This window comes from Kogia breviceps, chromosome 10 (genome assembly GCF_026419965.1).
Source record: "Kogia breviceps isolate mKogBre1 chromosome 10, mKogBre1 haplotype 1, whole genome shotgun sequence".
In the NCBI taxonomy this organism is placed as follows: Eukaryota; Metazoa; Chordata; class Mammalia; order Artiodactyla; family Physeteridae; genus Kogia; species Kogia breviceps.
The window spans coordinates 53,518,146-53,538,849 of NC_081319.1; the positions used below are offsets into that span (position 1 = coordinate 53,518,146).

The following is a 20,704-nucleotide window of genomic DNA, read 5'->3' on the forward strand; positions in this document are numbered from 1 at the left end:
TGTCATTTCTCTTAGCACCTCTCAGCTGACAGAGGAAAAAAAATGTGTGTGTGTACTAAGCCGCACATATGTGTGTGTGTGCGCATGTGCATGTGTACGTGCGCGTGTGTGTATATATGTGTAAACTTCTGTTTCTATACATGAGTTTAACTCATTTTTAATGTTACTGATATCTCTAACTCTAATCCATTACCATATGGATCATTCTAGACTCCTCCTCTTGTTTATCTGTAAACCCCCAGTTCAACAGTGAGAAACTTGGATTTTACCTTCTGATATCCATTTACTTAATTGTTCAATTCCATTTTACATGTATAGTAGTATCAGAATTGTTAACTAATAGCCCTGTGGGAAACAACTTTATCAAGGAGAATAAGTGCTTAGGTGTAGTTTCTTTTGCCTTTAGTCTGACAAATTCCACTCATTTCCAAAGTTACTTAGGTCAGCACTTCTCCCCACTCCCTTCAGTGAGGTTGTTTCATACATTTGTAATACAGTTAGATTCTCTTGTCACAGTCTGGCTTCTTTCCTGAAATCCCCGACCTCCTAATTTCTTTCTTAATCTGCATACATCAGGGTTCACTGTTTGTGTTGTACATCCTATGGGTTTTGACAAATGCATGCCATGTCCACCATTATAGCATCATACAGAATACTTTCACCACCCTGAAATGCCCTATGCTCCACCTATTTATTTCTCCCCCTTTCCCCCCAGACCATTGACAACCACTGATCTGTTTGCTTTCTCTACAGTTTTACCGTTTCCTCCTTCCATTTAAAAAATTCTGTTTTTTTTTTTTTTTTTTTTCCGGTACACGGGGCTCTCACTGTTGCAGCCTCTCCCGTTGCGGAGCACAGGCTCCGGACGTGCAGGCCCAGTGGCCATGGCTCACGAGCTTAGCCGCTCTGCGGCATGTGGGGTCTTCCCGGACCGGGGCACGAACCCGTGTCCCCTGCATCAGCAGGTGGACTCTCAACCACTGTGCCACCAGGGAAGTCCTAAAAAATTCTTTACATGGGAATTCCCTGGTGGTCCAGTGGTTAGCACTCTGTACTTTCACTGCTAAGGGCCTGGGGTTCAATCCTTGGTTGGGGAACTAAGATCCCACAAGCCACACAGCATGACCAAAACAAACAAACAAACAACCTCCCTCTTTACGTTTGACTCTCTGAAGTAAGTTTCCACTGAGAATGACCAGCCATTCAGAGCTTATGGTCATTATACTGCTGCTCTGGGAGATTCAGGAAGGTGGACCTCTCTTTGTAATAAAGGAGAGGATAATTATGATAGTGTGTTGGAGGAGAGGGGAAGGATAAATTAGGAGTTTGGGATTAACAGATACACACTACTATATATAAAATAGATAAACAACAAGGACCTACTGTATAGTACAGGGAACTCTACTGAATATTTTGTAATGACTTATAAAGAAAAAGAACCTGAAAAAGAATAGATAGATAGATAGATAGATATGTATGACTGAATCACTGTGCTGTACACCTGAAACATTGTAAATCAACTATACTTTAATTTAAAAAAAAAAGAAACCACCAGCAAAAAAAAAAAAAAGAAAGTGTGTTTGTTCAGACTTTCTGCACAGCCTGGTTTGGGGGGCAGTGCTGCCCTGCCTGTGTCTACAGCCTTGTTTTCCCAGCCCTGGATAGGAATCCCCATTGGAGACACATTCCAGAATCCATTCCTCCTTCTTTGTGGATTGCCTCCCATGAACACTTGTTTATTCCCCTCTCTTAGACATTTTAAATTGCAGAGATAGGCAATCAAGGTGGGTTCTTGCTGGAACTCTACAAGGTGCCCCCTCAGGAGCTGGAACAGTTATGTTCATCTCTGGAGAAACAGATATTAGAATCAGAGAGAGGGAACACTTCCTCTCTGTTATCTGGATTTCCAGTCTTTGCTTCCAGGGCCTTCCTAAGGCCTGGCCACCTCCCTTGGCTTCTATGAGATGCGTTGAACCCCCTTAGTAAGTCACCTCTGGGTTTGCTGAAGCAAGTTCAAATTAGTTTCTGTTATTTGCAGTGAAGGAACCCTACTGAAGTGATCTGTGTTTCAGTTTGGTCTTTTCCTCTGCCAGGTGCCATTCTGAATGTGTTTGATGTGTCAGACTTACACTGATACTAAACTGTTATAAAAGCCCTAGTGGAAATCTGTGTAGAGGCAAAGGAGGGGATGGTTGAGGCTCTCTGTGGGCAGCAGGACAGACCTCAGGACAGAGGTGGGTCTGTCAGGTGGGCAAGGCAGTGCATTCCACATAGAAGGTGCAGTCTGAGTGGAGGCCTGGAGTTAGGGAGTGGAGTCATCTCAGGAGTTGCAATAGATTTATCGAAATCTAAATATTACAGTAAAAGAGATAGCTTTAACAACATATATTTAGTCCGTGTATTTCTTAATGGGAGTTGAGGCTTACAATAAAAACATGTATTAAATAAGCACAGTAAGTCAGAAAGACAAATACCATATGATGTCACTTATATGTGGAATCTAAAATATGACACAGGGGGAACTTCTCTGACAGTCCAATGGTAAAGAATCCGCCTTCCAATGCAAGGGACACGGGTTTGATCTCTGGTTGGGGAATTAAGATCTCACATGCCATGGGGCAATGAAGCCCATGTGCCACAACTACCGAGCTCGAGCGCCTCAACTAGAGAGCCCACGTGCCACAAACTACAGAGCCCACGTTTTCTAGATCCTGCGCGCCACAACTAGAGAAGAGATAACCTGCACACCACAACTACAAAGAAGCCCGCATGCCGCAATGGAGAGCCTGTGTGCTGCAACGAAAGAGCCCATGTGTCTCAATGAAGATCCCACATGCTGCAACTAAGACCCAACGCAGCCAAGAAAAAAAAAAAAGATAAATTAAAAAAAAATAAATAAAACTTAAAAAAAAAAAAAAAAGGGGCTTCCCTGGTGGCGCAGTGGTTGAGAATCCGCCTGCTGATGCAGGGGACGCAGGTTCGTGCCCCAGTCCGGGAAGATCCCACATGCCGCGGAGCGGCTGGGCCCGCGAGCCATGGCTGCTGAGCCTGCGCGTCCGGAGCCTGTGCTCTGCAACGGGAGAGGCCACAACAGTGAGAGGCCCGCGTACCGAAAAAAAAAAAAAAAAAGACACAGGGACTTCCCTGGTGGTCCAGTGGTTCACAGTCTGCTTTCCAATGTAGGAGATGCAGGTTCGATCCCTGGTGGGGGAACTAAGAGAGCCTTCAGGCTCTGGAGCCCGTGTGCCACAACTAGAGCCTGTGCACTGCAACTACTGAGCCCACGCACTCTGGAGCCCACGCGCCACAACTAGAAAAGCCTGTGTGCTGCAATGAAGAGCCCATGCACCTCAACGAAGACCTAGCGCAGCCAAAAATAAATAAATAAAAATAGAAACAAACAAAATATGACAGAAATGAACCTATCTATGAAACAGAAACAGACTCACAGACATAGAGAACAGATTTGTAGTTGCCAAGAGGGAGGGGGTTGGGAGAGGGTTGGATTGGAAGTTTGGGATTAGAAGATGCAAACTAGTATATATAGGGTGGATAAACAACAAGTCCTACTGTATAGCATAGGGAACTATATTCGATATCCTGTGATAAACCATAATAGAAAAGGTTTTGAAAAAGAATTTTAAAATATTTATTAAACAGAAGAGTTAAAATTAAGATGGAAACGGAGAGCTCGGTGGCCATTTTTAGGGAAGGGCCAGGTGGTTGAATCAACCCAATGGGTTCTTCAGCAGGAACAGGAAAACCCACTGATCTTGGTTTGGCTAAGTGGAAAGAGGAAGGGAGATTAACAGGTGCCTGAGAAGTAATTAATCACAGATTTGTAAAGGTTTTATATTGGGGCAGTGGGGGGGAGGGAAGGTGATTGTGAAAGTGTCCACTTCAGTCTTTTAAGAGTATTGAGTGGGGGCTTCCGTGGTGGCGCAGTGGTTGAGACTCTGCCTGCGGATGCAGGGAACACGGGTTAGTGCCCCGGTCTGGGAAGATCCCACATGCCGCACAGCGGCTGGGCCCGTGAGCCATGGCCGCTGAGCCTGCGCGTCCGGAGCCTGTGCTCCGCAACGGGAGAGACCACAACAGTGAGGCCCGCGTACCACAAAAAAAAAAAAAAAGAAAGAGTATTGAGTGGAACAAACATTTACATTTTTATTGTGCTGATTAACGTGATCCGTGGTGAGTGGTGGACTCTGGGAAATGATCATTTTAGGGGATGGTGGTAAAAAAATGGACTGTGAGTCAATTTAGAGGGAGGTTGGTTTCTTTTTTTTTTTTTTAAATTAATTTATTTCTGGCTGTGTTGGGTCCTCGTTGCTGTGCGCGGGCTTTCCCTAATTGCGGCGAGCGGGAGCTACTCTTCGTTGTGGTGCCCGGGCTTTTCATTGCGGTGGCTTCTCTTGTTGCGGAGCATGGGCTCCAGGCACGCGGGCTCAGTAGTTGTGGCTCGTGGGCTCTAGAGCGGAAGCTCAGTGGTTGTGATGCATGGGTTCAGTTGCTCCGCGGCACGTGGGATCCTCCCTGATCAGGGCTCGAACCCGTGTCTCCTGCATCAGCAGGCGTATTCTCAACCGCTGCCCCACCAGGGAAGCCCCGGGAGGTTGGTTTCTCAAGAAAGTGTGGGATATCTCACTTCTGCTCTGCTCACAAGAACAGAGGCATCATAATGTCTGTAGGTGACCTCTTGTCACACTTGACCCCTCTGATTTTAGAGGCAGGGGGCTGGCCACTCCCTCTAAAACCTGCCAGGTGCTTCCAACCAGGAAGAAAAACCAAGAAGGAACACTTTATGGTCACTCTAAAATTGAGGAAATATGTTTTTGCATGTTGACTAACTTTGAAACGTTCTAGAATGTAGGCCCTCTGAGTAGAACTGAGTATATCAGTGTGTGTTTTAGACTTTTTGATAGAATTTGAACCATGGCATTGAGAGTAAATAAATACTTACTGTGCATTAATTATTGACTTACTAGAGACAGTGCTGGATCCATGGTAAGGAGATTTTTTTCCAGCTTAATGAGATGTAACTGACAGACGTGTAATGTTGTATAAGTTTCAGGTGTAAGAAATGATGATTTGATACACTTATATATTGCAAAATAATTACCACAATAAGGTTAGTTAGTCAACACATCGATCACTTCACATAATTACTGTGTGTGTGTGTGTGTGTGTTTGTGTGTGAACAGTTAAGATTTGCTCTCAGCAACTTTCAAGTATGTGATACAGTATTGTTAACTATAGTCGCCATGCTGTACATTAGCTCCTCAGAACTTATTCATCTTATAACTGGAAGTTTGTACTTGAGGTATAAACTTGTACTTGTGAGATTTGACCAGCATTCCACATTCTTCCACACCCTAGCCCTTGGCGACCACCAATCTACTCTCTGTTTCTATGAGTTTGGCTTTTTTAGTTTCCACGCATAAATGAGATCATGTAGATTTGTCTTTGTCTGACTTACTTCACTTAGCATAATGCCCTAAAGGTCCCTCTGTGCTGAGGGGATGCTGCGGGGGTGGTCTTCGGTCACCAGAGAATTTGAGGACAGGAGTTAGGAGAGGAGAGGGTGTGGTTGGAATAACTGCAGAGCAGGGCAAGTCTTATTCATGATAATTTTTACCCTGTTCTCATTCAACAACAATTTATTAAATGCTGTGTTGAAAACACTGTGTTGGGTGCAGGCGTGCATACAGTAGAAAACACAACAGACACTTCCCTGAATACAGGAAGCGTAGATTCTAGTGCAGTGCTGTCCAATAGAATCTTCTGCAATGATGGAAATGGCCTATAGGTATGCTGTTCAGTACGGTAGCCCGTAATGATGCTGTGACTATTGAGGAACTTTAAATTTTATTTAATTTTAATGAATTTGAGTTTAAATAGCCACATGTGAGTAGTGGCCACTTAGATAGCATAATGGGTCAAGTAGATTCTAGTAATCTTCCTATTTCAACTGCCTCATTCTAGGAAACTAGAAAAATTTAGTTTTTGTCTTTTCTTTTGTTGATGTGGTGTATCACATTGATTTGCGTACGTTCAACCGTCCTTCTGAACTTGGGATGAATCCAACTTGGTCGTGGTATATGGTCTTTTTTATGTGTTGTTGGATTCTGTTTGCTAATATTTTGTTGAGAATTTTTGCATCTATATTCATCAGATATTGGCCTGTAATCTTCTTTTTTGGTGGTGTCTTTGTCTGGTTTTGGTATAGAAAAATTTGATACTAAGGACTAGAGTCCCAGGCTCAAATAATCCCACATATGGGGAAATGAGAATCCCATCCTGGATATATTTTTGCTATGAAATTTCCCAGAGCAAGTTCCATGGAACACTAGTCCCATGAGATATATTGCCCCCCCAAAAAAACTTACTATGGTTTGTAAGTTTGGAAAACACTGCCTGCTGGATCCCCTTGTAGGGCTGCACAACAAACACAAGCATATTTATAGACTCTGATAAGTCATACAGTAGAGAAACTGATGCCTGTTTCAGTTTCGCTTTAGCTGAGTTTTTCAAACTTATCTGATGATAGCACCTTTTTATTCACTGACACCTAGCAACACATAGAACACTTTGGCAACTGAGCTTGGTTTAGGACTGGCTTAAAAACAAAAGGAAGAAATGGCTGTAGTTTTGTCATAGACTGAATGTGTCCCCTTTCCTCCCTCCCGCAATTCATATGTTGAAGCCTAATCCCAATGTGATGGTATTAAAAGGTGGAGCCTTTGATAGGGTCATTAGGTCATGAGGGTAGAGCCCTCCTGAATGGGATTAGTGCTCTTGTATAGAGACCTCAGACAGTTCCCTCGCCCCTTCTACCTTGGCAGGACTCAGCAAAAAGCGTCTGTGAACCAGGATGTGGGCTCTCACCAGACACTGAATCTGCTGCACCTTGACTTTGGACTCCCAGCCTCCAGAACTGTGAGAGATAAATGTCTGTTGTTTATAAGCCACCCAGTCTGTGGTATTCTGTTATAGCAGCCTGAACGGAATAAGAGAAGTCTCTGCTTCATTCTTTTTTTTTTTTTTTTTCCCCTTTTTGTGGTACGCAGGCCTCTCAACTGTTGTGGCCTCTCCCGTTGCGGAGCACAGGCTCCGGACGTGCAGGCTCAGCGTCCATGGCTCACGGGCCCAGCCGCTCTGCGGCATGTGGGATCCTCCCGGACCGGGGCACGAACCCATATCCCCTACATCGGCAGGCGGACTCTCAACCACTGCGCCACCCGGGAAGCCCTCTGCTTCATTCTTAATTTTCCAAGTATATGAGAATCTTTCCATTCCCCTAGATTTTGGTGGGTAGAAATGTGACAGGGTCTGGGGCATAGAACGACATGGTACACATTTGGGTGCTGAATGATTGCTTCTTGTCTAGAACAACTAAACTCTTCAGAGTTTTATGTATATAAATGTTGTCTAGTCAGTTTTCTAAGTTTTCTGAGCTAGGTTGTGGTCTAGGATAGCCTGAATTTATACCTGCACAGAGAGACTGAACTGTTTGATTTTGCTTTTCTATTCATTTGTTTTTATAAAATTTGTACTCATGTGGCCATTTCCACCTTCTGACTTGGTTTACAAAGGCCTGTATGGACTCCATGGCTTTTGTTTAAGTCCCCTGATCTACTTGGTTGTAAATTAGAAGCACACAGTCTAGGATATATTAACCCATATGGTATTAAAATTCTGGTTGGATTGAAGTGTACATCACTTTTCACTCACTATTTTAAAATTTTATTTAATTTACTTAAAATTTTTTTAAAAATTGGCATATAGTTGTTTTACAATGTTGTGTTAGTTTCTACTGTACAGCGAAGTGGAGTTGCCTGTGCTCTACAGCAGGTTCTCATTAGTTAACTATTTTATACATGTTAGTTAATGTATATATGTCAATCCCAATCTCCCAATTCATCCCAGCCCCCTTTCCCCCCTTGATGTCCATACATTTGTTCTCTACGTCTGTGTCTCTATTTCTGCCCTGCATACAGGTTCATCTGTACCATTTTTCTAGATTCCACATGTATGCGTTAATATACGATATTTGTTTTTCTCTTTCTGACTTACTTCACTCTGTATGACAATCTCTAGGTCCATCCACGTCTCTACAAATGACCCAGTTTCATTCCTTTTTATGGCTGAGTAATATTCCATTGTTTATATGTACCACATCTTCTTTATCCATTTGTCTGTCGATGGACGCTTAGGTTGCTTCCATGTCTTGGCTGTTGTAAATAGTGCTGCAAATGAATGTTGGGGTGTGTGTATCTTTAGAATTAGAGTTTCCTCTGGATCTGTGCCCAGGAGTGGGATGGCTGGATCATATGGTAACTCTATTTTTAGTTTTTTAAGGAACCTCAATAGTGTTCTCCATAGTGGCTGCACCAATTTACATTTGTCTATGGGTACTTTTGTGCTTCATTAGCAGAGTTGAGTAGTTAAGGCAGAGACTCTGTGGCCCACTGAGCTTAAAATATTTACTTTTGGGACCTTTCCAGAAAAAGTTTGCAACTCCTGTTCTAGGGCCTCTGCCATTGGCCCTGAGTGTCAGCTGTGAGTGTCCTTACAGATCTGAAGGCTGAAGCAGGCAGGGCATTAGCCGAGTTCCCAGTGGGTGTTGCATTTAATAAGAACCCTGCTTTGGTGTCCTGAAAGGCTGTACCATTGTGATGCAAAGAATCAAAGTAATAGCCCAAGTGTGGCAGACCTTGAAATAATCTTTGATTAAGGAGAACATTTTTTTCTGGTCTGTGTTTGAAATAAGGGCCTGCTGGCTTACAGAATGATTGGAATAAAGGAAATAGGGGCCCTTTAATTTATGAGGTGGATTAAATTGAAGAGGACGGTAAAAGAAGCATGCTATAAATATTGGTAAGGCTTGGGAGACTTAGGGATGCAGTTGAAGGAAGGGACATTTTGCAGTGGAAGACAGAGCGATATTTCAACAGTACTGATCCAGCTCACATTCTGTTTTCCAAGAACAGTGGAGTGGGGAGTGTCCCTGGAGTCCTGGCCTCTGCAATTGCCTTGTCCCTTCTTGGAGCACGTGTCCCTGTAATGAAAGAACAGGGAGTTACGATGCTATTGGTCGTCCTCACCTCTCCAGGGCGGCGGCCGCTTGGTTTTCTTGGACTTCGCTTTTCAGTGCCTCCAACTTCTCAGATTTTTGTTTTTTTAAAGGATGTTAGGTGGTTGGTTTCAAAGCTGCTACTCAGAGTGGCAGCCATCAGGGAGATGGATGTGAGGTTCACAGGTGGCAGAGTTGCCCAGCATGTGGAGAATGGCCTGGGAGGAAGAGCTGACATGGATACTGAGGGTCTGTGGAATCACAGCGCCCGTTTGACCAGAAATTGCTGGGTACCACAGTGGCTCTGCTGAGTCAGTGAGTCACTGTAGGAATGTCATTTGCATTTTTTCGCTAATGAAATAACTTGCTGAGAGGAGGTGGCTTAGTGAGCAGTCCCCCTCCCCTCTCCTTTTTTATTTTTAACCTTGAGCTACACCAGCCATAGCTTTCATTAGCCACAAGAGTCATCGAGTTAACGGAATCTTTTAGTTTCCATTATCTTGTTCTCTTTCCCAGGACTAATCTCCAGGTGCCTCAGAAACAGCCTCAGAAAACAATGCACAAGACCAGAAACCAAATCAGGAGGGTGTTCTGGCTGAACGCTGACATATTTCCCTTGGTAGAGAACACTGGTTAGAAACCAGAGGTCTTGGTGATAAGAGGATGTATGCCTTTAGTATAAAGGAGAGTGACTGTAGAAACAAAGCTTTGAGAGACCACCAGAGGCCAGGCCCTGCCACCTGAGGCGGCCACATGAGCCCTCAGGTTACTTTCTTCATCAGCCTCTAGGGAGGGTTCCTGTAGCTCAGTCTATAAAAATGAAAATTAACATCATTAAGAATCCTGATGCTATTGTTGGAGGATGGAAGGAATGAAAAATGCCCTCTGAACTGGGAAGGTATCTTGAGATGGAAAAATGAGGCAGGCAGCTCCATGTAATCAATGGACCAGTTTATTAGAGGGTAACTTACAGGAGCGGAATCGGGCAGACAGTGACCCAGAAGTGTTTGCAGCTGCACTCCACACCTCCAAGGGGACGCTGGGACAGTTTCATAGTTAACCTAGGGTATGGGGGTGGGTGCTCAGAAACAGGATGTACCTTCCTAAGTCAAGTTTATGAATGGGTAACTGGTTTCGTGGGTGCCTGGAATGTCAGCGAAGGTCTTCATCATTGTTTGGGGACTAGCAGAGCATGGAGGCCACCTGGTCCTAATGATGATTAAACACCATCTATTAACTATTAACTACAAAAGCTCTGACAACAGAGAGGTGATTTACCGCACAGTACAGTCCTGGGTAGGGTCAGCGGAGAGCAGGAGGAGCCACACGGGCCAAGATGGCGTCAGTTGTGCCAATAGCCATACAGCTGTGTGGTAAGGTTTTATTCTTTCAAGAGACCTCGTTCTAAGCTAAGTGAGACTTCTCTCCAGTGAGCTACAGTCAGTGTTATTGGATGGCTGTTGACCAGGCCCCTGTCTCTGATGGATGCTGTTGGAGAAGTGATTTCAAGCTTTCTTGTTGGTTACAGATCACGAGTTAAGGGAGAGCCAAGCTGCGTGCAGTGCCTGAGGGGAGCTGCTCATCTTCTCTTCCACCTCTTTGCCCCAAAGTGCCCCCATCACCTCTCAGAGATCAATATCCTCCAGTACTTAAAACGCATCCTAGCCTATGGGAATGGACTATTCGATCAGGGAATTGATGGCCGCAATCCAGAGAATCACACAGACTGTGTAGAGGCAAGCAAACATCTTAAAATAATAGAAACCAAAGTCAATGCCAGTCCCTTCCTTAACCTCATCCTCACCCATGAACCACAGTCAATACAACTAGGCCATTTACAGTGGAAGCGCCCTGCGCCCACGCCCAAGGCTGGCCATCCTGCCTCTGAATCAGCTGATAGATGAACAAGGCTGCAGGTGGAGGAGAACGGGGTGGCTGTTTAAGCTGTGCTGGAAAATTCTGTGTTACTTAATCTGTACACGTTACATGTTATCTGCTGGCGTAAATCTCTGCCTGGACTATTGCAGTTAGCTCTTATCAGACCTCCGCGCTTCTCCAACCACCCACTTGAGCATCGTTCTGGAGTGATCCTCTAGCGTCAGAGCCCTCCAGAAGCCTCCCCTCGTATCTGGAGTAAAATCGGAGGTCCTTACCGCAGTCTGCAAGGCCCTGCGTGATCTGGCTCCTGGCTCTCTCGCAAGTCAGCTCCCATCACTTGCTCCTTCACTCATCTGCTCCTGTTACACGGGCCTTTCTTCTGCTCTTTTCCAGCATTCCCAGCCTGCTCCCACCTCTGAAATTGTACTTATTGCCTGGAACACAGTATTTCCTTCAGCCGGCACACCTCACCTTCTTCCTTCTGGTCTCGGCTCAAATTCTCCGTGTATAGACAGGCCTTCCCTGACCTGGTGATATTAGAATGCTCCAAATGGCAGCCTTTTTTCATTTTCTGACACTGTATTGTTTTATTTTTTTTCTAAAGTGCTCACGGACACTTAACATATTTGCTTATATGCCTGTAATTTCTGTCCTCCCACTAGAGCTCCATGAGGCAGGAATTATCTGTTTTGTTTACTGCTCTTTCCCCAGCATCTAGAAGAATGCCTGGTAGTGAATGTAAACCTAAGTTTAGGAAACCTTATCATTTAATGAAATAAACCATGGACCAGAAGTTCAAATAGCCAGTCCTTTTACAAAGTAGCTGAGAGGTAACAGGAAAGTCACTTAAATTTACCAGCCTTAGGTTTCATTTGCATAAAATGGAGTGAAGAATATCTCTGCATTTTATAAGATGATGAAATAAGGACTCAGATGAGGGTTGGGTGTGCTGGGTACTGGTTGGGTTCGGGGCCACAGGACCCTTGCACCACAGATGCTTGGGAACCATTGGCTCCATGTTGCTTTTACTCCTAGTCACAGACCCTTGAGTGGGTACCTGGCATTGCATCCGGGGTGTGACCTGTGACCTAATGAAGACCTTGCAATAAATTATGACATCAGTAATTCAGAGTCAGGCTGTGTAGTTTCCCTGATTCTCCAGAGGGCTGGGGAAATGTTCAGCTTCCCAGAGCCATCAAAGTTCTCTCGATGTAAAATCTTCTACAGAAGTGGGTTTGGCAGGTACGCTGTCTTCAATGACTTGAGTGACGATTCTTGAAAATCAAGTTTAACTTCAGGGAGTTCTCTGTTAGCCATGGATGACCTAACACCATCATTGTCACCGTCAGGTGCAGCCTCTCTTATCCCTGAAAGTCGAATCCAATCTGCTCGTGGTCAGCTGCGTGGAGCCAACCTGGTTCTCTTTTCTTACCGTTCAGAGAGGAGTGGCCAGTGGGGGAGGGGACTGGGGACTCAGGGTGGTCCCCAGATGGACGAACTAGGTCCTGAATGGTTGGGGATTGATTATTCTGCTGACTGGCTGGTCTTTAATCAGGGATAAGTACACTGGGTAAGATGCAGAGTCAATGACTTGAGATTTCACAAAAGCAAAGTTTCCCATCCTGGTGTGGAGTCTCAGGCGTATTCGTAGAGTAATAAAAATATTCTTGGTGATGGAGAATAGTTTTGTCTTTAGAGAGCTTGCTCTCTTTTTTTTTGCGGTACGCGGGCCTTTCACTGTTGTGGCCTCTCCCGTTGCGGAGCACAGGCTCCGGACGCGCAGGCTCAGCGGCCATGGCTCACGGGCCCAGTCGCTCCGCGGCATGTGGGATCTTCCCGGACCGGGGCACGAACCCGTGTCCTCTGCATCGGCAGGCGGACTCTCAACCACTGCGACACCAGGAAAGCCCTTGAGAGAGCTTTCTATTCTGATTGTGATGGTGGTGATAATAGGTAAATGAGGACAATAAATGATAATGAAGGGACACGTTTTTGTTTACTGACCTTCACCTTGGTCTATCAGGGAACTTGTATTTGCCTCTTTCATATGCGAGGTACTGTGCCCAGCCCAGAAGGATTCTTAATCAAGTGACATGACCCCAAAGGAGTTTCCAGCTTAGGTGGCAAAGATAGTCGCATAACTGATGATGGTGATGATGATGATAATAATAACAGTAATAATGAGAATAGGAAGCCAAGCGATTTCCCACTTTTTCAGCTCCAACAATCGGCTGCGGGAGAGTTGATGAAAGAGAGATGAATTCTGGCTAGGAGTGGTAGGAGCAGGCAGGTCATATATATTTTATGAAAAACAGTTTAAGAGATGGTTGGGGGAGGGTATGAGAAATTTGAAGAATCAACTGAAAGGAGATTAGCTTTTTGTGAAGTGGACTGTTTTGTTTGCTCTTGCTCTGCAAACTGAAGTGGCAAGTAACTGACCAGGCAAATGAAATAGTTGCAATGCTGCCCGTCCTTGATATTTACCTCTTTTAGTGCACTGTCTGCAGTGCGTTCTTGAAATACCACACAGCTTAGTGGGGAGCCCCCAAACTCATGTTGCCTCCACAGGAGAGGAGATTAATAAGGTCGAACAGTGGCCACCCGTGCTCAAAATTCAGGCTGGACCGTCCCTATCTGTGGAGAACACACATCTCTTCAGTCCTCTTTTTCTCCTGTTTCCCCCTCTTTGAGGGATGGGAAGAGTCAGAAAGGCGAATCAGGTGACAGTTTCTTGGCAAGAAATGCTGAACTGTCTTGCTACGAAGGGTTAGATGTTTGTTCTGGAGATGATGTAGTGGACATTTCAAATCAGATTTGGAAAATACCGTTGATGTTTGGGATTCAGTTGATATTTACTAATCTTCATTCTCCTAAATCTCATTATTGACATGAGCAGCCATTAGGCTCTTGGACATGGTACTCTTTGTGGAATGCTACTCGCTCTGACATGTTGACAGGTTTGCTGTCATGTGACTTGGGGAGTTGGGAGTCACAACTGGTGTGTATCCAGTACAAGATCACAGACACATGCCCCTGAAAAAATAAGACCAGGATTCCTTTCTGCATATTGTTTCTTTATTGGTAGAATAGAAATAATATCTATGTCACAGAGCTGTTAGCTCAGCAACTAGAATATAGTAAATTAAATTCCATAACCTGCTATTCCTAACAACAAAAATAATAAAATAAAAGCTCTTTCCTTAATTGTAAAATGAAAAAAAAACCAACAGGATTTTTTTAAGGGTAATTGCTAAGTATCTCCTCAATATGTTATTTGAGATATATTTGCATATATATATTGTTTATATATGTGTAATATGTGGAATATATATATTGCTAGCAGTGTGCCAGACACTGTTCTAAGCATTTTACAAATAATAACTTATTTAATTCTCAAAAAAGTCCTTTGAGGTAGATACTTTTCTTACCTGATTGCTTTGTTGTGTGTTCATTTGTTTTGTGGCCACTAGAGACATGTTGGTAGTTGTGTCTAGAAAAATTCTTTCGAGAAAAACCTCAACACTGGGAATTCTATCCACTCGCTGACACCTCCTCTTCCCCAGAAAATTGGGGAGGTTCCATGTTTCCTTGAGCTCAGTGGCAAAACACCAGCGGCTTCCCCAGGCGCAGATCTTGACAAGGTCAGACCAGGTTGGAAATGATTTTGACTCAGGCTCCCTGTGGCGAGTGGGCATGTGTGGACACTTGGACCTCTGTGTCCTCGCTCAGGATTCTGTGTCCGCAGAGAGCGTGCTGTGTCCACAACTCCCAGGAGGACCCGGCGACCTCAGGGTGGCTTTGTTTTGGCCCCGGTGTTTTGGTCGCGGTGGATCGTGTTGCATGGAGGCCTCAGAGCATGTGTTGGTGGAACAGTTGAGACTTTAATCTTGTTTTGGGCAGCATTTTTGGTATGTTGGACCCTTTCAGGTTAGTTTAATGACGTGCCAGGTAGAGCTAGCCAGCATGTGATTTACCTTTGGGAATGTATTTTTCCAGGGCCCTTGGTGGCAACCTGAGCTGAGCTGATCTGATCTGCCCATCTGTCATCTCGGCTTATTCTTGCATTAGTGCCTGGGACTAGTTGCCAGGCCTGCCCTGTCCTTCCTCCCCAGCCCTGAGATCCATAGGCGGGGGAGCTGCAATGCTCCTGCTGAGTGTTCGGTTTCCTGGAGGACCAGGGAGAGAGTGAGTGAGCCAGCTGTCCACGGCGGCCGCAAGAGGCAAGATGCTGATCTTTCTGGGGTGAAGCTCATCAGCCCTGGTGAGAATTCTTTGGACGGTCCTGTTTGGATTTTACCCTTTCATCTCCTCTCCTCCCCATCTCCTCGGTGTTAGCTGCCTGCAGAATCCATAGAGGAGAAATTGCCACTGGGCAGCCGCGTTCACTGGTTTGAGCAGACATCCCACCTCTGAACTGCAGTCTGAGCAGTTGACATTTCCTGACCAGTGCGTTCTCCCGCCCCACACCTCTGCTTAGAAGATGCTTGAAGGCTGAGGCGCCCTGTCCTGAGGGGGAAGATTTAGTGTGCTCACAGCTTTCTGAGACAGGCAGGATGGTGCAGGGGTTAGGGGCAGATTGCCTGGGCTCACGTCATCTCTACTGCCTATGGGCTGTGTGACTCTGGTAAAAGAGAGCCCCTCTCTGTTTCTTCATGGTTAGAAAGGGGTAGTAGTGATACCTACCTCAGAGGGTTAGGCCAATCTGAGCAAGTATTGTCTTTTCCACCTTCCCTCCTCTCCTCCATAGAAGGACCATGAGATAAAGGCAGGGATTTTTTTTGTTGTTGTTAACCTTTAGATCCTTCTTGTTTATTTTTTATTTACTTATTTTTTAATTGAAATAGAGTTGATTTACAACATTGTGTTAGCTGTAGGTGTACAGCACAGTGATTCAGTTATACATACATACATATATATATATTCTTTTTCATATTCTTTTCCCTTATAAGTTATTATAAAATATTGAGTCTAGTTCCCTGTGCTATATAGTATAGGTCCTTGTTGTTTATCTATTTTATATCTAGTAGTATGTTTGTGTTAATCCAAACTCCTAATTTATCTCTCCCCCCCTTTCCCCTTTGGTAACCATAAGTTTGTTTTCTATGTCTGTGGGTCTATTTCTGTTTTGTAAATAGACTCATTCGCATCTTTTATTTTTAGATTCCACCTATAAGCAATATCATATGATATTTGTCTTTGTCTGTCTGACTTACTTCACTTAGTATGATCATCTCTAGGTCCATCCATGTTGCTGCAAATGGCATTATTTCATTCTTTTCTTATGGCTGAGTAATATTCCATTGTACATGCATGCTTTTTTGCATAAGCTTTGCAGGGTTGGTTTGGGGGTTCCACAGATTTCAGAGACCCATGCTCCTTCTTACTTTCTGCTTCGTCATCCCTAGGGTGTGGCTATGTCCTCAAAGTCCAAAAGGAGTGTTGGAATTCCAGCCATCACATCTACCTTCCAAAAAAGCAGGTAGAGGAGGGGAAGGGATCTAATCCATCACTGTTCTTCATGAGCTAGAACTTAGTCAGATGACCACATCTAGCTGAAAGGAAGGTAGGGAAATGTATTCTGGCATCATGTATTGGCCCAGATAAAAATTGGAGTTCTCTTGATTTGAGAGAGACAATGGATATTTGGTAGGTGGGGTAGGTAGGTAGTCAGCTGTCCCCACTATACTTGGTTTCAGACCACAAGCTAATCCTAGCTAGAGTTGAGGTTGCAGCCCCTGGTTTCAACCCAGAGATCCATCTTTCCACTGTTCCCAGTAAAAATGGAACATGAGTATTGGGAAACAGCTGGTGGACTTGGTACACGTTTGGAAGAAAAGAGAAGTTCTTTTCTCTTGGGCTTGCACACCAGCAGGAACTGATTTGCTTCACAATAAACTTAGGGTCATGGAAATCCATGAATCTTTAAATATACAAATAGATCATGTATGGTCACAAAGAAGACATGTTTCAGTTCCTATCTTACTGACATTTCATTAGCATTTGACACAGATGATTACTCCTGCCCTCGTGAAGGTTCTCTTTCTGGGGTTCTGGTTTTCCTCCTACCTCTCTATCTTGTTCTGTCCTCCTCTTTTCCTGTTTAATGTTGTAGTTCCTCACGTCTTGATCCTGAACCCCCTCATCCCTGCCCCCCCCCCCCCCCCTGTATTCTCTTTCTGTGCAATCTCACCCATGGCTTTGGCTTCCATGGCTACTTACTTTTAGATGATTTCATCTTTATATCTCAGCTCAGACTTTCTCTGGGTTCCAAATCCATTCATCCAATTGCTAGTCAACACCTTTTGGAAGTTTTAAAGGTGTGTGAAGTGCAACAGTCTCCAAACGGAACTCCCAGTTCACTATCAGGTCTTGTCAATTGTACCCCTGCAGTGATTCTGTCACCTCCACCCTGGTCTAGGCTATTGCCAAGATTGCTGAAGTTTTTTAAAAACACCTTTATTAAGGTATAATTTACACACCATAAAATAGACCCATTGTAAGTGTACAGTTCAGTAATTTTTCGTTAATTTATATAGTTGTGCAACTATCACCAAAATCCAGTTTGAGAACATTCCTATCAGCAAAAATAATTTCCTCTAGCCAGTGTGTAGTTAATACTGTTCCCATCCTCAGCCCCAGACAGACACTCATCTGCATTTTGTCTCTATAAATTTCCCTTTTCTGGATGCTTCATATAAATGAAATCATACAATATATAATCTTTTTGCATCTGGTTTCTATCATGTAGCATCATATTTCTGAGGTTCACCCATGTAGCATGTATCAGTACTGTGTTCTTTTTATTGCTAAATAGTACTCCATTGTATGGATGTAACACAGTTTGTTTATCCATTCACCAGTTCATGGACATTTTGTCTTGAGAAATGAGACTCAGCACAGCTATAGTCATATATTTACTTTTGTAAATATTTTATTGTCTGTTGGCATCATTTTTCCAAGCCCCCTTTAGATCAGGAAACTTGTTGGCCCCTCCTATATATATATATATATATTTTTTTATCATTTTATTTTTTTATTTTAAAAAATATCTTTATATTTTTATATATATAAAAACCTTATCTTTTTTTTTCCCACCAGCAGTGCAAGACTGTTCCCTTTTCTCCACACCCTCCCCCCCCAATATGTTTTTAGCATTTAGCATATAGTGCCTAGCAAGGTTGGCACTCAGTTAAAAATAATTTTTTTTTAAAGAAACGAGGGAATTCTTGGAAATAAAATTTAGTTTTGGAACCAAAGCTAAATTCTTTAAAAATAGCTGGGCTTATGTAGATTCTCTTTTGTTTAACCATAGAATGAGTAAATGTATCCACAATCCTTTATCCATATCACAGAACATGGTACAGCTGACCACACTGAGAACCTTGCCAAATAATATTGCCATGGCACCTCCAAAAAAGAGCAAACACTGCCTCGTGTTTTAAGTTCTGTCTTGTTGGCTTTGTAGTCAATTAACTAAACTGCTGTTGCTGATACAATGCAACGTGAGCATTGGATCCGACTCACTGTCTGCATTCAGAAATGTGATGTGGACTTCTGGAAGTTCTTGTTTTATAACCAGACAGACCTTGAGGCACAGCGATGGTGGAATGGTTCCGAAGAGAATGAGCCAGCTTTGTGCTTTTGCAGACATGGGCATCGAGGCTCAGAGTGTATAAGTACCGTGGCCAAGGTCACAAAAGTGAGAATTCAGTGGCTCTCAAAGTGTGGCCCTACCTGCAGCATCAGCATCAAATGGGAACTTGCTAGAGTTCTCTGGCTCCATCCATACCACCTGAATCTGGGGGAGGGGCACAGGAACTTGAGTCTTAACAACATTCCAGGTGATTCCAATGCAGCAAATGTTTGAAAACCACAGGTCTAGTCAGGCCTCTTGCTGCCAGATCACACCTCTTTCCTACATGCTGTGTAACCCATAGGGAAAAATAAAGGACGCTCTGATCCAGGGACAGTGGGGCTTAGGGTCTGACTCAGTTGGATATTTGGGGCAGAATAGCTGAGCCTAGGGGCCTGCTTCTGATCCTAACTGATTCCCTGGTCTCCACAGGCCAGCTTCTCATCTCTCTTCATTTTGGTGGGTACCAGGCCTGGGCTGCCCACTCGTCTTTGTCCTGGGGCTTTAGCCAGTATCAGAATCCTTTTCACTGTGACTTGATGTCTATGTTGAAGCTTTTAGTGATAGGCAGAGACTTGATTCAAGACTCGGCCCGGGCTTCCCTGGTGGCGCAGTGGTTGAGAATCCGCCTGCTGATGCAGGGGACACGGGTTCGTGCCCCGGTCCGGGAAGATCCCACATGCCGCGGAGCGGCTGGGCCCGTGAGCCATGGCTGCTGGGCCTGCGCATCCGGAGCCTGTGCTCCGCAACGGGAGAGGCCACAACAGTGTGAGACCCGCGTACCGCAAAAAAAAAAAAAAAAAAAAAGACTCGGCCCACCTCAAGGATTCCCAGGTAAGTTCCATGTGTTGATGATGGCAAGAATGAAAATGAATTGTGAGCGTTAAGATGGGTCTCGATATTTTACAGTTTAGTTAAAGTAGTAGTTGAAGTTCTTACCTAATGTCCTTGGAAACCTAAGAGTTAATAGGAGTTCAGAAGGTGACAGGGCAATATTCTGAAAGCCTGTACTAACTTGTGTTAGAAAGCTCTCAGTTCTTGCTCCTGTTATTAAATCACCTGGTCTTTAAAAGCAGATGGAGTCTCATGATAGATCAAATCCAAGCCCAATACATCAAATCTTGTGTTAAGAGTTCACTGTGACTTGTGCTGGTCCTTTGTCAGGTGAGACGGTTCCCAAGGCAGCAGCCACTGGGGCTGGTGGCCCTTAATCTTCAGGTGCTTTACTTGGGCTTGTCCTGGGGCTGTTCTGCGCAGGTGGGCACCTACGTGATGCTAGTTGATGATCCGATTATACAGGAATTCCAGGCCTGGTGACTTCGTAACTTTTCTTTAAATCTTTCTCAAAAATACTTCCAACGTAACAGAGCCAAGATACCTACTGCCTGAGCTGTGGTGATTTAGGAGCAGGGCTTTGGCTCTTTCAGACCAAGGCAACATGAGGTCAGCTCACGCTTAAGTAATATATTCCGCTTGGTTGCATGGGCCCATAGTGCTGAGATGTTTGTTGAATGAATGCTTAGGGGTAAAAGCTTGAATGATCAGAAAAAAAACAGGGTGTGAGTAACACTCTAAGGTTTTATCCTGACTAGATTTTGCACTGGTTTTTCTACTTGAATGATCTAGGCAAACTTTGAAATTCATTTTCCTGATTTCCTGATCTCAGCCACAAAGATTCTGATTCTCTAAGTATGGGCTGGGAGTCAGGAATCCACATTTTTAACAAGCTTCCAGGCTGATTCAGAAGCAGGAGGAAGTAACCTAAACTGTAAAAAAACATTCTTTTTAGAAGGCAAGACACTTCAGTATTCTTTTTTAAAACTCTACTTTATTGGTTGTCTTTTAATTTTATTTATAGATTATTTTTAGCTGGAGATTTTTTAAAATTTAGAAATATGTGTCAATACTTTTCTGTATGGTTTTGCAATCTCTTCTTATGGTGCCCTCCCCACCCTAACTGTTTAAAAATATCCACCCATATTTTCTCCTATTACTAATATATAATATGATATAGTTATATGTGAATATATTATTAAAACTAATACTATTAGTTTATTTTTTTTAAGTCTTTAACATGTCAGATGTTATTTTGCTATGAGGTGCAAACATTGTGCCCTATA

At 43.9% G+C, this 20,704-nt stretch overlaps 1 protein-coding gene across 11 annotated transcripts in view; it reads left to right on the forward strand.

Annotated features, from left to right (window-relative positions):
• Positions 1 to 20,704, forward strand: part of OSBPL10 (oxysterol binding protein like 10) — a 321,796-nt gene that overhangs the window by 69,520 nt on the left and 231,572 nt on the right. Inside the window, exon 1 of one of the 11 annotated variants that reach the window (XM_067005847.1) lies at positions 6,843 to 6,936. The exons of 9 other annotated variants lie outside the window; for them this stretch is intronic. The gene's annotated coding sequence lies outside the window, so the exon portion shown is untranslated. Of the gene's footprint in view, positions 1 to 6,842; positions 6,937 to 19,400; positions 19,419 to 20,704 lie in introns of those variants that run through there. One more of the 11 variants, XM_067005850.1, reaches the window with a different exon arrangement.